The following is a 16,221-nucleotide window of genomic DNA, read 5'->3' on the forward strand; positions in this document are numbered from 1 at the left end:
GCGAAAATAAAACAAGCAAACATGTAAGCATATCAATAAATCCTAGTATGGCCTCCTAGTTAATAAAAACTAGTCTATTACATTTCGGAAACCAACTCCTTGGTCCCTTGCCTCTTCATTCCAAAAGTGGCTCTTCCTTGTGGGATTTGGAACACCTTCCAAAAATAGACTCCGTCTCGATGTAATCCGTCTTTTGGAAACGCCGATAAGAATAACTATTACAATTTAAATTACAAAGCTATTCCTATTATACATTAATTAATAAAATAAATAAAACTATTAATTAATTATAAACCGACGATACGAGATCGTATTTAATTACAAACAAATCGATATTCCCATTCATTTCGGGTAATAACGATTAAAATTAACTAGGCCATACTAGGTACAACAAGATAAATACTTTAAATAAATGACAATAATTCATTCAACTTAAATAAATATGCTTAAAATGCTGTAAAATGATGCCAAAATCGCTCTATCTATTATTCGTTGGTATCCATCTCGGTTTTTGTGGATTTAATCGATTTTTAACATGTAAAAATCAATAATCAACTCTTAAATCTCATTTAAGTTCAAACTATTCGTCCAAACTGTTTTGAACCTCAAAATTAGTCCTCACTAATTTTATGATAAATTATTAGTTTGATTTGGTGATATTTTGCTAATTTAATCGAAAAAATCATAATATTTAAGTAAAAATCCAAAATAATTGAAAAATTACCCAAAAATTGAAACAAAATTTTTAGTATTCTGGAACACTCTTAAGAACACCAAAATGTCATAAAAATTGCCCAAAAATTCCGTATAAATTTTATGAAGAAAAAGATCGATATTTATCGGTTTTTAACCACTAAAACCAATAAACATCAAAACAAAGTGAAAACACACATGCAAAATCACTTTTGACATTTAAATAATATTATTAAATGTACATAAATTTATTTGCATGTTAAAGTTTCTGGTCCTAAAATGTATTTAGGATATTTTGGTTTATTTATGGATTTTATTGTTCATTTTATACAATAATGGCATTAAAATGTGATTTTTATGATAAAAATGTCATTTTTGGACTAAAAATAGCTAAACTTTGATTTGTCCAGTGGTTTTTGGATATATTTTCACATATATTATCTACTGATGGCCTGTAAAGTTTCATAATAAAACGAGTTGTATTGCTCGAAATATGGATTTTTCAAGTTAAAATCGTATTTAAATGAGAAAATAGGTTAATATGAGTTATATTTCGAATCTGGTCATATAAATTTAGTATGTTGTCATATGCAATTTTACAATATGTGTGTAAAATATTTGGCTATAATGAAGTCTTTATGCATGATTTATGAATTTTTGATGAAAAATCACATAAATAGTGACTTTAATTAGTAAAAATTGCTAAAACATACTTCATGACTAAGGAAAAACGTCACATATTGCATTTTATCATATATTTCAGATCTGAAAGTGAAAACTTAATAAAAATAATTTTTCTCATATTTTTATGGCTATAATTGATAAATCCGAAAACCGCAACATTGTTTTTCTCGATAAATTTTCGAATTTTTAACCTAAGTTTTGAACATTATGAGTGTCATGGTTTTCTTTTCCAGAATGTTCATGAGTTTAAATTTCAAAATTTGAATTTATTTGAAATTTTATGATTTAATTTGAAGTTTATGACATAATTTTGTATTTTAAGCCCATTTATGAACAATATTAAGAAATATAAGTTAATTATTGTCAATATGTCAGTGGAGACTAATTTTGAGTCCTAATTTTGTTAGGGTAATTAACTTGTACATAAATATGAATTTATGTAATTATTGTGATTATAAAAGGTTAAATCACGCAAATCCGTAAAAACCGATTAATATACGATATTGGCTCCTTAAAGGCGATTTAGCATAAAACTGGGCATGTTCATACATATTATAATGCTGCATTTTATTTATGATTGTCATTTTTAATTTTATGTAATTTTTGAATTATGTAATTTTACTTAGTATGGCCTTAGTTTTAATTGATATTACCCGAAATGTATGGGAATTTCGATTCGGTTGTAATTTATTGTGATCTCGTATCAATGTTTTGTAATTTAATAGATTTATTTTTATTTTTAATTACAAATGTATAATAGGAAATTATGTAATTTATTTTTTCCGGAGTTCCTTGAAGACGGTGCCACTCGAGAAGGCGATCCATTAAAGAAAGTGTTGCATTGAAATGCGTGCCAAGACCGAAGTTCAAGGGACCAAAGGAGTTGGTTTCCGAATTTGTAATAGTTTATTAGATTTACTATTCTAGGAAGGCCATACTAGGATTTTTTTATGCTTTGCATTTTATTTATATGTTGCATGCATCGCTAAATCGCCATAACTAAACATGCATTTTTATCGAGTTTATCGACCGTGTCAATCACAATTATCGTAGTTCACCGCTTTAGTACACTTAAAACGTGATAGATAATATATTGACATGACCTCTCGCTAAAATAAACAATTGAGACTTAGCCTTACCAAAAAGTAGAAACCATGAAAACCTATTTCGCGAGGGAGTGCACTCGGCCACACCGGGGTACAAACCTTGTTACGTAGGGGAAGTGGGTGATAAATGTCTATCCACTGAATTCATGTTCATGAGGGATGAATCGGCTACCCCGTACCCAAGTTAATGTGAATTTGGATCATGGACACATTTATTTGAAATTTGGATGGACCTCAACGGAAGTATTCGTGACCGTAGTCGCATGTGTTCCGAGCTATAGATAGATATTAGAGTAATTTTATCGACCGAGAGTTGTAAAAGTAGAATCGATTAAAGATTTAATCCACCGAGTTATATTGATGAGGGATGAATCGGCTACCCCGTGCCCAAGTTAATATGAATTTGGATCTCGGAATCATTTATAATAGTTGGGTAGAGGTCGCTATATAAATGCTCATATCTTGTTAAATTATTTACAAGAATGATTTAAAAAGTCAAATGTTAATATTTCCTTTTCCTCCATACTTGTAGTTCATTACAATGAATCCATCAAACGCTACTACACCGATTACCATTGAGTCTTGCCACAATATTTTTGACGACGTTTACTTCAACAATGATTTCGACACTACTAGAGAACTTTCTTTTGGGATAGGTTCGGATGGAAACATAAACTTCATCACTTCTTCTAAACCTCCTACTACTAATAGATCTCTTGTGAGCCGGTCTCAAGAAGACCGCCTCATAAAATCTATAGGATCTTTGTCTTTGGAAGAGAAAGATGCCAAAACTAGTGGGAGCTCAAGCAATCAAGTTCTTGCTTCCAAGGGCAAAAAAATTAAGAAGAAGGGAAAGAAAGGGAAAAACTTCAAGAAAGTTGAAGATGAGTGCCATTATTGCTATGACATGGGACATTGGCTTAGGAATTGTCCCGTATATTTGCGAAATATAAGGGAAGGAATCATCGTTCCAAAAGGTAAAATTCCTAAGAAAATTTATGTTATTGATGTAAATTATACTTCCACTACGACATGGGTACTGGATACCGGTTGTGGTTCTCACCTTTGTAATCATTTACAGGGGTTAAGAGACGTGAAGAGGCTTAGCAAAGGAGATGTGGATCTACGCCTTGGAAATGGAGCTCGAGTAGCGGCCGAATCCAAGGGAACTTATGTATTAGCTTTGCCTAATGGATTTGAGTTGTATTTACATAATTGTTTTTATGTGCCTACACTTTCTAAAAACATTATTTCAATCGCTATGTTGGACATGGACGGTTTTTGTTTTGTCATTAAGAACAATCGTTGTAATATTTCAAGGAACGACTTGGTTATAGGCCAAGCTCCTTCCATTAATGGCATTTACATTTTAGAAACCTCGAATCCGACTAATGACATCTACAACATTCAATCAAAGAAACTCAAATCAAGTGATCCAGATGAATCGTTCATTTGGCATAGTCGATTAGGTCACATAAACGAGAATCGCATTAAAAGATTAATTTCGACTAATGTGATTACACCATTTGATTATCAATCATATGGAACATGCGAATATTGCCTTCTTGGCAAAATGACTCGTAATCCTTTTAGCGGTAAAGGAACTCGAGCAAGTGAAATATTGGGACTCATACATACCGATTTATGTGGACCAATGAGTATCACCGCTCGAGGAAATTATGACTACTTCATAACCTTCACCGATGACTTGAGTAGATATGGTTATATCTATCTAATGAAGCATAAAAGTGAAGGTTTTGAGAAATTCAAGGAATTTCAAAACGAAGTAGAGAACCAATTGAACAAAAGGATAAAGGCACTACGATCCGATCGTGTTGGAGAATATCTTAGCCTTGAATTCGATTCACACTTGAAAGGTTGTGGTATTATATCACAACTTTATCCACCCGGAACACCACAACTCAATGGTGTTGCCGAAAGGAGAAATCGAACCTTACTTGATATGGTTCGATCCATGATGAGTCAAACCGAGTTACCGAACTCGTTTTGGGGATTTGCAATCAAAACTGCAATTATATCTTTGAATAATAGTCCCACAAAGACAACCGAAAAGACTCCATTTGAGATATGGAAAGGACGAGTTCCTAATCTATCCTACATGAAGATTTGGGGATGTAATGCTTACGTTAAGGCAAAGACCGACAACAAGCTTGCCTCAAGATCCGAAAAATGCATCTTTGTAGGTTACCCCGTGACCTCTCGAGGATATTACTTCTACAAGCCTCAAGAAAACAAAGTGTTTGTGTCTTGCGAGGCTGTCTTCTTAGAAAGAGAATTTATTTCTAAGAGACAGAGTGGGAGAAATTTTGAAGTTGATGAAGTTCAAGAGCCACAAACCGAGGTAGAGACGCAAGAAGATGTTCCTTCGTCATCTAGCGCGGTAGTCCCTCCTCCTCTTAGAAGAACGGGCCGAGTTATTCGCCATCCCGATCGATATGTGGGACTTATCGAAGAAGATGGAACACTCGATGTGTTGCTTTTAGAAAGTGACGAGCCCGCCACATACAAGGCCGCAATCTCTAGTCCAAATTCCTCCTTATGGCTTGAAGCCATGAAGTCCGAGATGGATTCTATGCATGAAAAACAAGTTTGGAACTTGGTGGATTTGCCTAAAGGGGCAAGAACTCTTCAATGCAAATGGATTTTCAAGGTCAAGAATGGCATAGAAGGACATGATGATGTCTACAAATCTAGGATAGTGGCAAAAGGATTTACCCAAGTCCAAGGTCTCCATTATGATGAAACCTTTGCCCCAGTAGCCATGCTAAGATCCATACAGATTTTGTTAGCTATTGCCGCATTTCATGATTATGAAATATGGCAAATGGATGTCAACACCGCTTTTCTAAATGGGCATTTTGAAGAGGAGGTGTATATGATACAACCCGAAGGTTTTGTCGATTCTAAAAATCCTAACAAAGTGTGCAAGCTTAAGAGATCCATTTATGGTCTTAAGCAGGCATCAAGAAGTTGGAATCATCGATTCGATCATGTGATAAAAGAGCATGGTTTCACTCGAAGTGTTGAGGAACCATGTTTATACATGAAATTTAGTGGGAGCAATGTTGTGTTCCTAATCTTGTATGTCAATGACATACTACTCATTGGAAATGACATTCCAATGTTGTCTTCTGTTAAGAAGTGGTTAGGTAACCATTTGCAAATGAAGGATTTAGGAGAGGCGCAACGCATATTAGGTTTCCGGATCCATAGAGATAGATCCAAGAGGATATTGGCACTAAGTCAAGAGTCTTATGTTGATAAGATTCTTCGACGTTTCAGCATGGACAAATCAAAAAGGGGATTGGTACCTATGGTAACTGGGACGATATTGAGCAAGTCTCAATCGCCCTCCGAACCCCATGATGTTGAATGCATGAAGTTGATCCCTTATGCTTCCGCTGTTGGATTAATTATGTACGCCATGATATGCACACGTCCTGATGTCTCGTATGCCTTGAGCATGATGAGTAGATATCAAGGAAATCCAGGTGAGAGTCACTGGATAGCCGTCAAGAACATCCTTAAGTACTTGAGAAGAACTAAAGATTCTATCTTAGTGTTTGGAGGAGACACCGAGCTTCGTGTTAATGGATACATGGACTCAAGTTTTCAAACGGATAGAGATGACATGAAATCATAAGCTGGTTTTGTTTTCATGCTCATTGGTGGTCTTTGTTATTGGAGAAGCTTCAAGGAAGTCTGTGGATCATGGATTCAACAACGGAGGTCGAGTACATTGCAAAGATCGAAGCGCCAAAGAAGCTGTATGGATCAGGCAATTCACGGAAGGTCTAAGAGTAGTACCTACCGCAAATGATCCCATCACTCTCTATTGTGATAATAGTGGGACGATCTTCCAAGCTAAAGAGCCAAAGTCTACTAATAGATCTAGACATGTACTTAGAAAGTATCATGTAATTAGAGATTTCATTGAAAGAAAGGAAATTGCGATATGTAAGGTTAGGATGGATGACAACATAGCCGATCCACTCACCAAGCCTTTATCGCAGGCTAAACACAACAGACATATGGTGTCCATGGGTCTTAAACGTGTACCTAGTTTGTGTTAGATTTTGAAATGAAATAAAAAGTGTTATTTTTGTTCATGTTCATAATCACATTTGTCTTTTATCTTTTCTTTATACATTGTTACATCCAAACGGGTTGTAGTGACAATTGAACCCCGTTAAAGTGAACATGGATTAACATAGTATTCGCCCATAGTCACTTGTATGAGGTGACGTCTCGAAGTGACTAGAGTGTGATGCGATTGATGGCAAGTGCCATGGAGTCATATGAAAATGACTAGTCGATCACATAAGCAGACTGTTAGGAACGATTTGGCAGGCCTTATGACCGCTTATAGAGTTCTGGCAAATTTATATAGCCTGGTCGTGGCGAGAGCTACTATAGTATTCTAATGAGTCGATTCTTTTGACTAAAGACTGTTCGCCTAAGGTGGCACAGTTTCAGATTAACTTTGATTTATGTTACTACGACCTTCGTAAATGGGGTCAAATGGGCATATTTTGGGTTATGAAGGCTGTGGCTAGTCGAAGGGAATAAGTGCGATAGGAATTGTCCACCCCTTGTCAGGGTTATAACAATATCTCAGGGCCACTCGAGGAGAAATGAACTGGAAATGCGTGGCCACGCTCGGAAGGTATCTATGGTAGATAATTCCGGTCAATCAGTTATTCTCCAGATCGAGGAAACCACTCTCGATATGATCACTTGCAAGTACGACATGAAAGACACCTTGCATTGAGTGGGAGATAGTAATAGGACAAGAGAATTGGTGACGCACACTTGTCGAGGACAAGTGGGAGATTGTTGGAATATGTGTCCTCCGACAATAATGCGATCACAACTGTCGATCATGATGATCACATGTTTACATCTCATTTCAAGAATACATGTGGGAAGTAATATTTTACTGTCAACTGGTCCACACATATCGGTAATGATTGACTGACTAGAGTTTGACATTACTGTCGTGCGATGGTGGTGACCAGTTGATCCCCTTAGGTCATACCTAATGGGTGACACTCTTAATTGTTTATTTAATTGATCGTATGTCGATACGAGTTAATTAAATTGCTTAAAATTGACGGATGATTTTGGAAGTAATATTTACGTGTCTTATTGAAATTTGATTATAATAAGATACGGTCTAAATAATCGAATTGTTTTATTACTTAGATGAAATCATTGTTTACGGAAACAATTGAAACGGAATGAATAAATTATTATAAATACAGAATGTTGTAGTTTATAATTCGGAAACACTTTTGGTACAAGTAATTATGAATTACTATGTTAATTTTTATAAGTGACATATTTTATTAATATGTTGATTTTTAATTGTTAAAAATACATTTTATATATAAGATGTCATGTAATGTGTCACATGTGACATATTGACAAAATCACAAATAAAATGTACTCATCCATTTTATGTGTGTCTACCGAAATGGAGGGGTCTTTTAGAGTTTTTTATTGTGTTGTATAATAAGTGGAAAACACAATTATAATAACCTAGACCTAGCCTTGCATGCATAGCTTTATCTTGGGAAGAAAAGGAAGGCATGCATTGGATATTTCCCCTCCCCCATGACCGGTTTTCCCATAAGAAAGAGCAAAGGGTTTTGCTTATATTTTTACTCTTACACTACAATATTTGCTAGTGTAACCTTCATTCCAATATCTCATAAAAACTTATAGAAAGATAAGAGAGAAAATCTCCAAAATCTTCCCCTACTCTTGGCCGAATAAACAAGAGTACCAACAAATATTTTGGGTCAATTTTAGTTAGATTAATATTGTTCTAGTATTAATAATATTAATCTATTAAGAGGTCATCTTGGGTATACGTCTTTGGGAGGGATTCTAAGCTTGAATCCTTGTTCATCCAATATTAGGAAGCTCAAGAACAAGTAAGAAGGAGATCTTACTTGTGCCCAAAAATCCGAAACTATCATAGTAAGGATTGATGATTTCTTCTCTATTTATTTAAGTTTGCATGTATAAGTTTTTTAATTATTTTACGACTAAATAATTTCTCACATATATGAATATGTTAAATAATGAGATTAATATTTTCTAACGGAGAGTATGACCGTTGATGACATAGTGAAGATGTTGGAGCACCAGGATGCTCTAAAGAGGCTTTGAAAAGGGTGGGAAAGGATAGAGATGTTGATCCTTCCAAGATCAGCATTCACATATCGAGATTCAACCCTAAGGAGTATAAGGGGACAGGGGCTCCAATATTACTGGATAAGTGTCACAGAGAGATAGAGAATATAATCAATCTGGTTCATTGCCCAGATGAGCTTCGAGTGGAACAGGCTGCGTTCTACTTGAGGGAGGCAGCTGGTGAGTGGTGGGACAAGGTAAAGGTGAGTGCTTTGGATATATATCAGAAACAGGGGTTATCTGTGATCCCTTGGGATGAGTTCAAGAAAGCGATGAGGCATGAGTTTGTGCCTGAACATGTGCGTAGTAAGCTGAGGGAAGAGTATGATGATTTTAAGATGACCTCTGATACGTGCATTTTATATAGTCTTTTTGGCCTTTTTATGCACGTATCTCTATGCTATTATCGTAGTTTTATGCCACGTAATGCCCCGAATATGCTACTTTGGTTTATTTTGTTCTATTTGCAGGAATGGACCAGAAAGTAGTGAAATCAAGCCTTTTACCGTCCGTTTTGCATGCATTTGAAGGAAGAGTGAATTTGGAGCGGAAATGTTGCTGTTACGGGATGCGTGAAGCCATTTCGGGAGCTAAATAATCAAGTCAAAGTTGAAACTAACGGAATAAGTGGCTGCTGAAGTCAGATATCGCTCGATCGAGTGCTTTACATGTCGATCGAGTGCTTTTGGATTAGAATAAGAAGTCGATCGAGTACTTTCTATGGTCGATCGAATAATTTCATTTTAGGGTTTACTCGATCGAGTAGTAATTTTACTCGATCGATTGGTTTGAGCTTAATTCTGGTCGATCAGGTAGTTCTAATGAGCTCGATCGAGTGATTCCTTATTGGGCTCGGTCTTTTTAGCTATTAATTCGCTATTAGGTTAAATAAAATACTATTTTCTTATAAATAGGAAGGGGAGACGTCATTTTGGAACTCTCTTCTCTCTCTTATCTCTTACACTACTAGATACTTTATTTTACTCTTTTCTCTGTAAACATTCCTTCCTCTCTTTTCCCGGATCTACTTTAACTTTCTTTCTTTCCCTTTTCTCCTTTATTTATGTTTAATGTTTATTTCTCTCCCCTATATTTCTGTTCTTCCCTTTATTATGTCTAGCTAATTATCTCTACTAGGATTAGGGGATTCGGTGGACGAATGTTAATTGTTAATTAGTTCATAGATTTGTCATTGTTGTTATGACTATGTTGTTAATCGCTGCATTAATTGTATCCTGCTGATTGAATCGATGCAATTAGCCTTTTTAATTTTGGTAAGCCTTGACCTAGACTGGAAGGTTGGAAGGGGTGAGACCTGAAGTGAACAATATAATGCTTTAGTGAGGGCGGAAGCTAAGCTAATATTATTTTAGGGCGAATTGAGACCGGAAGGAGATATTCATTCCCTCTTAGACTGACACATTGACTAATCTGTGACCTTAACTGCGATTGACTAACATTTATTGATGACCCGACATCCTAGTTTTCTCTCTCTCTATTTAATTTCTCTTATTCCTTTTTAATCTCATTAGTTTTGTTAAAACAATTCAAAACCCCATTAGTGACCATAGATAGACTGAATTACGAGTAGATAGTGACCGCCTCCCTGTGGAGATCGACCCTACTTACCGCTGACTTCTGTTAGTAGTATCTAGGTATTTATTTTTGGTACCTGACGACGGTATCAAATTTTGGCGCCGTTGCCGGGGAGGAAACTACTTTATTTATTTGTTTAATTTTGTCTGTCTTTAGCCTCAAGGGATTTATCCTTTGAGGCCGTTCTCATCTTTTTCTTTAGTGCTATTTTGATAGGTCCTACCTAGACAGTTCTAGGTAAAAGATCGTCAAAGGGAAGGCTTGAGTACCTTTGACCCGTCAACGAGGCTACCGACAGCCTCCATTTATCTGGCCACCGCAACAACAAGCTCCTCCTCCTAATAAGTGGAAAAAGGAGTTTGCTGAACTGAAGTCTTTGGTGAAGGAACTTGCACTCAAAAAGCAAGAACACGATAGACAAATTTTTGCGCAAATTGATGAGCTCGAGTCCGAAATTGCTTAGTTAGCTGCTGAGTCGAACATTGGGCAACTAGAGGAAGCTTGTGTTACCTACATAGAGAGTGGTCTTTCCCATGAAGGACATGTCTTGCCTAGTGTTGCTGATGACTGGGATGACTCGGATTACGAAGTTCTGTCAGATAATGATGCCTCACGCGAAGATATATGCACTGATCAACAAGAATCACTCGATCGAATAGATTATATCGGTCGATCGAGTGAAATACCTGAAGAAACGTTCGATCGAGAACAATAAATCACTCGATCGAACAACTGCTTAGAGGAGGTACTCGATCGAGCTGTTTCATATACTCGATCGAGTGAAAATCATGAGGAAAGCATTCGATCGAGTAATATTTCCACTCGATCGACTGATTTGGCCAGTAAGAGCAATGATTTGTCACTTGGGTTCGTCTTAGATGACAATTTTGACAATGATAAAGGTTACGGTGAATCGCCCCTTTTCAAAGCCGAGTTGGATGCGCTTGAGGCTGCGATTTACGGGACGGATTCCACAGAGGAGGGTGACGAGAAGGTAGTTGAGTCAGTGATTGATCCTAGCACGGAAGAGGTAATATCTTCCTTTGTCAATGATTCCGTCATTGAGAGCAACCAATCCGAGGTAGTTAACGATAATTTTATTATTGTTTGTTTCAGTAGTACATTGGCTCATTTGACTTATGCTTCGCATTTTAATGATGTACCTCCTCCCAATTGGTCAATTAATTTAACAGTTTTTCACCGTTCTTGTCATCTTAATTTTGTTAATTTGAAACGGTACCCTAAATTATTGTTAATTGCTCCTGAGCTCCTTTATTTTTTTGATAAATTCAGGAGCTGTCATAGGAAATTTGTTAGACTCAAACGTTTATACATTTTATTTTCCTATGTTTCTGTTCTACTGTGGTGCTACTTACAGTTTTGTGTAGCACATGCGCAGCTGTCTGGTCGGTTGCTGCGCGCTTTGAGCTGTTTTGACCAGGCTAAATTAGAGAGGCCCGAAGAAAAGAAGGTCGAGCTGGGACCTGACTGAAACTAGCGCTACCCGGGAGGCAACCCGGAGATTTTAATTTTCAAACATTTCATTTTAATTGTAATAATTGGTCTTCGTACCATAGGCTAGATCAGTTATGCTTATTTTGTTAAATTTCGCGGGCTGTTTTTATTGTGTCTTTGCAGGTGTTTATTGAAGATGGCTCGATCGAGCACTTTTTGTACTCGATCGAAGACTTTTGCTGCTATTTTTCACTCGATCGAGTGCCTGCCAAAGATGATCATTCGATCAAAAGCTTTCACTTCCTCGATCGAGCTGTTTAGATGCCCAAGTCACTCGATCGAGTAATCTACTCTCCCGATCAAGTGCCTTTTGCTTGGATTAGCTTCGTGTGATGACGTTCTGGGCTATTTAGTGACCTCCCACGTTGCTGGTTGGTTTGGGGAGGTTCTTTATATGCGTACTGCTGTAAGCTTTCCGCATCTACACTCTTTCTCTTTTAGTTTGCATTTCCTTTCCATGTTTTGGTACAATGAGGGCATTGTACGATTTGGTTTGGGGAGGTTATGCATCCATATCTGTGTCTGCATATTGTTTTTATTGCATTTCTGTTGTCATGTTTAATTTCTGTATGCATTGTTTCTTATTTTTTATAAAAATTCAAAAATCTCATAAAAATAGAAAAAATTCGAAAAATTAAAAATTTTCATGTTTATTTTAGCATATAGGTTGAGTCGGAACGGTAGATTTCAATGATGAAATTGCTCTATAATTTGTCTTTTTGCTTAAGCTTTGCATTGAACTATATATTCTTTTAGCTTTGTCTTTTGCATATCTACGAGTTTATGTTGAAATTTAACTGAACGAATAGACTTGACCTGAAATTTTGGCAACCTACTTATAAATTCTAAGGAATTAGAGCTTAATAAACTGGTGTCATTTGTGACCAGTTTCATGTAGGATTGTGAGTAGTTACTCCTTGCATAACATGTTCATCAATTTGCACATATATGAAATTCAATTGCTTTTTGCCTACATACATTCGGGTTAGTGGTTGGTGTCACATGCAGGGAGGTGCTTACAATTTCCCTTTCTTTCATTTTTACCCATTTAACTCAAAATTAGCCAAATTTGCCTGTTGACCCTTAACTACATTCCAAATTTAGCCTGCCTTGTCACTCTAGTCAGTGTATGTTTTGCGGTATATTGTTTATTGTGCCAAGTTTAGCTTGTATCTGATGATTTGGAGTTGGTAATTTATGAAGAAAAGGAGGATGATGAAAGAAAAAAAAAAACAGAAAAAGCAAAAAAACGTGAAATAAAAAGAAAAAGAAAAACAAGAATTTGAATAAGAAAGGAAACCGTGAGAAATAGAAAAAGAAAAAAAGATGTTGTTTGATGAGACGGTTTCGCTCCTATGCTTTATTTGTATTTATTGAGGAGTATTTTCAGTTCGGTTTGGTGAGTTTTGTGCCAAATGAAGGGCGCATGTGCTTAATTCTATAATTGAATTTGAATTGAATGTTGATATTTGGTTTTGTTTAGGTACTATCTTGGCCGCCTATACCTCCACATTTCCATAAATGTTCTGCCTTTTCTTACCCATTGCCTCACATTACCATATTTTTGTAAGCCCTCGGCTGTGACAGGACCTTGTTTGGTTGGAATGTGTGTACGGTAGCTAGAATTGTGTATCATATCAGTTGCATGAATGTTTATGTGGGTCGTAGTTTAGGTGAGCGACTATATTTCTTTCTCTCTTAGATTCATATGCTTACCCTTTGCTTCATGAGAGAAGAGTGACCCGTGAGAGTCCATTATTAAAGGTCTTGCAAGGTCGACGGTTCAGCTATTTTATAAACATCTCATAACTCGTTTGCATTTGATTGCTATGCTATAAGTGTTAGTTTGCTTGCATTAAATTGGTTTAAGTGGGCATTTGTGGCTAGCTCTGAGTTTTTGTATCCGTTCCTTAGTTTTCATTTAGTTTACTCGAGGGCGAGTAAAGGTTTTGTTTGGGGAGATTTTATACGTGCATTTTATATAGTCCTTTTTGGCCTTTTTATGCACGTATCTCTATGCTATTATCCTAGTTTTATGCTACGAAATGCCCCGAATATGCTACTTTGGTTTGTTTTGTTCTTTTTGCAGGAATGGAGCAGAAAGTAGTGAAATCAAGCCTTTTACCGTCCGTTTTGCATGCATTTGAAGGAAGAGTGAATTTGGAGCGGAAATGTTGCTGTTACAGGATGCGTGAAGCCATTTCGGGAGCTAAATAATCAAGTCAAAGCTGAAACTAACGGAATAAGTGGTTGCTGAAGTCAGATATCGCTCGATCGAGTGCTTTACATGTCGATCGAGTGCTTTTGGATAGAATAAGAAGTTGATCGAGTACTTTCTATGGTCGATCGAATAATTTCATTTTAGGGTTTACTCGATCGAGTAGTAATTTTACTCGATCGATTGGTTTGAGCTTAATTCTGCTCGATCAAGCAGTTCTAAAGAGCTCGATCGGGTGATTCCTTATTGGGCTCGGGCTTTTTAGCTATTAATTCGCTATTAGGTTAAATAAAATCCTATTTTCTTATAAATAGGAAGGGGATACGTCATTTTGGAACTCTGTTCTTTCTCTTATCTCACACACTATTGGATACTTTATTTTACTATTTTCTCTGTAAACATTCTTTCCTCTCTTTTCCCGGATCTACTGTAACTTTCTTTCTTTCCCTTTTCTCCTTTATTTATGTTTAATGTTTATTTCTCTCCCCTTTATTTCTGTTCTTCCCTTTATTATGTCTAGCTAATTCTCTTTGCTAGGATTAAGGGATTCGGTGAACGAATGTTAATTGTTAATTAGTTCATAGATTTGTCGTTGTTGTTATGACTATGTTGTTAATCACTGCTATAATTGTATCCTGCTGATTGAATTGATGCAATTAACCTTTTTAATTTTGGTAAGCCGTGACCTAGACCGGAAGGTTGGAAGGGGTGAGACCTGCAGTGAACAATAGAATTCTTTAGTGAGGGCGGAAGCTAAGCTAATAGTATTTTAGGGCAAATTGAGACCGGAAGGAGATATTCATTGCCCCTTAGACTGACACATCGACTAATCTGTGACCTTAATTGCGATTGACTGACGTTCATTGATGACCCGACATCCTAGTTTTCTCTCTCTATTTAATTTCTCTTATTCCTTTTTAATCTCATTAGTTTAGTGAAAACAATTCAAAACCCCATTAGTGACCATAGACAGACTGAATTGACGAGTAGATAGTGACCGCCTCCCTGTGGAGATCGACCCTACTTACCGCTGACTTCTGTTAGTAGTATATAGGTAATTATTTTTTGTACCTGACGATGGTATCAACCTCTGAGATGACCATTGCTGACTACTACCATAAGTTTAATGAGAAGTCGAGGTTTGCTGGCATTGAGGTTTGAGAAGGTGTTGACCCCCAAGATTATGGAGAAGTTATCGGTGGGAGCTCTTATGGATGTGAAGGAGGTTTATGAGCGTGCTGGAAGGTCTGAGAGGTTAGTTGAGATGACCAAGGAGAGAGGCTCTGAGAAGAGGAAAGCTGAGAGTGAGGGAGGTGGTCAATCCAGTAACAAGAAGGGTGGCCACAACCAGGTAAGGGCATATTCATCGGGTTCAGGGTTTAGTGCTGGGCTGCCTTTGGGCGTGGTCGTGGGAGTGGTAGTAGCAGTTGGGGTATGACTTACTTTAACTGTGGCGGTATGGGCCACAAGAGGCATGAGTGCACCAGTGCTATGAGTGGGGGTTTCCAGAGACCGACACAGGGGAGTTTCTCTCAAGGTCCTTCACAGAGCTATGCTAGTAATAGGCCGGCTGGGTCGTGGAACAACATGGGTGGTCAGAGTAACAACAACGGTGGGCTAACCGCAATGGCGGTAATTTACACCAGAGACCGACGACGAACAACAACAACAACAACAACCAGGGGTCGGCTGCTAAGCCGTCTACCTCAGATAGTACTGTCCAGGGAGGTGGACAAAAGACTAGTGGCAAGCTATTTATGATGGAGAAGAAAGCAGCTAAGGATGATGCTCATGTTATCACCGGTACATTTCTTGTTAATGGAGTATTTACTTTTGTTTTGTTAGATTCGAGAGCGTCACAGTCGTTTGTATCGTCGAGTCATGCTAAACTGTTAGGTTTGAGTGAGTATGAGTCTGTAAGAGAGGAAGTTTTATACCTTCTGGTGAGTCTGTATCTTTTGGAGGTTGTATAGAGGTGTGTCTATGATAATCGGGCAGGTTGACGTATCCGTGGACTTGTTAGAGTTTCTTGTGGATGGGTTTTGAGATGATAGTTGGTATGGACTGGTTGGGTAAGTATAAGGCTAAGATAAATTGTCATCAAAAGAGGGTTTCTTTGAGAGTCCTAAGGGGATTAGTGTGTCTTATCGGGGGTTTGTTGTCAAACCCAAAGTCAAGTGGATTGCA

Source organism: Silene latifolia, chromosome 3 (genome assembly GCF_048544455.1).
Source record: "Silene latifolia isolate original U9 population chromosome 3, ASM4854445v1, whole genome shotgun sequence".
NCBI classification, from domain to species: Eukaryota; Viridiplantae; Streptophyta; class Magnoliopsida; order Caryophyllales; family Caryophyllaceae; genus Silene; species Silene latifolia.